The sequence below is a fragment of the Phalacrocorax aristotelis genome, chromosome 3 (genome assembly GCF_949628215.1).
Source record: "Phalacrocorax aristotelis chromosome 3, bGulAri2.1, whole genome shotgun sequence".
Taxonomy (NCBI): Eukaryota; Metazoa; Chordata; class Aves; order Suliformes; family Phalacrocoracidae; genus Phalacrocorax; species Phalacrocorax aristotelis.
Window position 1 is genome coordinate 45773692 of NC_134278.1, and position 2197 is coordinate 45775888.

The window sequence follows — 2197 nt, forward strand, 5'->3', positions numbered from 1 at the left end:
AAATAGGGCTGGGTGCAGAGAAAGGTAGGGGGAACCTTTCCTATGCTCAGCCCCGGGTCTCCCCAGTGACAGCGAGCATGTCACCCCACCTCCAAGCACTTCGGATCCTGCTGGGAGCAATCACCTTTCCCCGCTCCGCTGGCTATTTCTGCGACGCTGTATTCACAGGTTAAAAAGGATGCCAAGAAGCTATGATGACGAGCCGCGTTAGCATACGGTGAAGTTTGCACGTTGAGTCACTGCATGTGAAATCACAGCAACTTCTCTGTGCATAGATGTAGTTGACAAATCAAAGCTTCTTATTAGATAATAAATGTGCTTCAGGTGGTTCCCAAACGAATGCTGCCTTTGAAACTATGCCAAAGCATGGCCCAGTGTTAAAGCCTGGGCGGAGAAAACTAAGCTCCTTTCATTATTGTCTAAGGGCAGCACATCCTCAGCTCCAGCAGATTATGCTGTGAAGGACAGAAAAAGGGCCGCTGCCTGGTGACAGCCCATGCCTCCTCTCTCCAAATTTTATTACTTCTGTGTCACATTTCTCCTTTAAATCATTTCCTTCCTGTTTTGACAAACAAGGCTCTATTTTAGACCCCCTTCTTCCATCCTAGAGTAATCAGCACTTCCCTAAGACCCTCCAACCCACATAAAGTGCACCTGCTAAGAACATCTTTGATGCCTATGGCTTGTTTATATCTTTCCGTTCTTTGAGTCCATCCACTGGCTCTTCCTATATCAAATTCCAGTTTCTCACACTTAGTTCCAAGGCTCTTGACAACTCTATCTTTCTATCTTGTCTATTACTGCTTCTCAACAGGGATGTTGTGAAAATAAACTTGTTAGTATTTTTGAAGCATCCAGAAACCATGGTAATGACTGCCACAGAGAAGCTCATGAGGAAATTAATCATTCTGTTGCCATTGTAGGGCTTGAATCCTGCGCAGTAAATAAGGCTTGGGGGTCACACTTCAAATGAAATCACCACCAGCTCATCATTAATTCACTAGTCTCTACCCCCTGCACCAGATGAGGCAGAGGTCTTGAGGAAAACAAAAAATAGTACGAGACTGAAAGAACTGAAATCTGCAGCTCAATACTTACACAAAAAGAGGTGGCATTAAAACTATACAGGCAATTGAACTCCAACCCTGGAGTGCTCAACGTTACAGCCGAAGTCGCCTTGAATGACTTCTTGTGTCTGCAGTGCTTCCCACAAAAAGTATCAAAATAGAGGTGATGGCTGGGCTTTCAGGTTAAGACATAAACATTTTAGGGTGAGATTCATTTTAGGATTAATAGGTGTTAATTTTGATGTCTGACTGTAGGGTACACTTGTGAGCTAAATGTTTGGCTTCCGCTATCACCCTCAGAGAGCTGGGCCATACAGTCAGCAAAGCAGAAGCAGTTCAGCTCACCCAAGAGCAGACGCTTCTGCTCCACAGAGGAGCCCGGAGGCTGCGCGGACCACTCTGAGCAGATCTCCACAGATAACAACCATGCAGACACCTAGAGATGCCTAGCAAGTTCTTAATATAAAATCAAATGCACATGGCCAAATCCAGAGCCAAATACTGAAACAACAGCCACTTGCCTGTCTTTCTCTTCTCACTGCTGATGCACCATTATTTTTCCAGGATTGTAAACCTTACGGTAGGCAGTCTGAGCCTCTGAAGAACATTGCATGCAAGGATTCATGCTGGTCTCAACCACAATGTAAACATTGAATAATATTATTTGCAACACTACCATCACTTTCTTCCATTTTCCCTTTAAAGTGGTTATGCAGGGTGGATTCAGTTGTCAAAACACAGGTGTTTAGCCATCAGTTCAGATGCCTTAAGATAGCCTACCCGGCCTCCGGCTGCAGCTCCTGGTCTCAGGTCTCCCCCGGATCCTGCCAGGCAGCTCTGCACTATATGCCCCAGGGCATCTCAGGAGATACTGGGCACATACTGTGGGCAACTGAACCCCAGTCTCACAACAGACATCAGCGTCGGGACAGAGGCTTCTAATCAGCTGCTATTAACAATTTCACTGGAAAACGAGGAATATTAGACTTATAGAATGGTTTGGGTTTGAAGGGACCTCTAAAGGTCATCTAGCCCAACCCCCTGAAATGAGCAGGGACAATATTCGCACCCAGGATCTGGCTGATGGCTGAACAGCCTTTCAGGAAATGTAATTGTGCAGTTCCCTTATC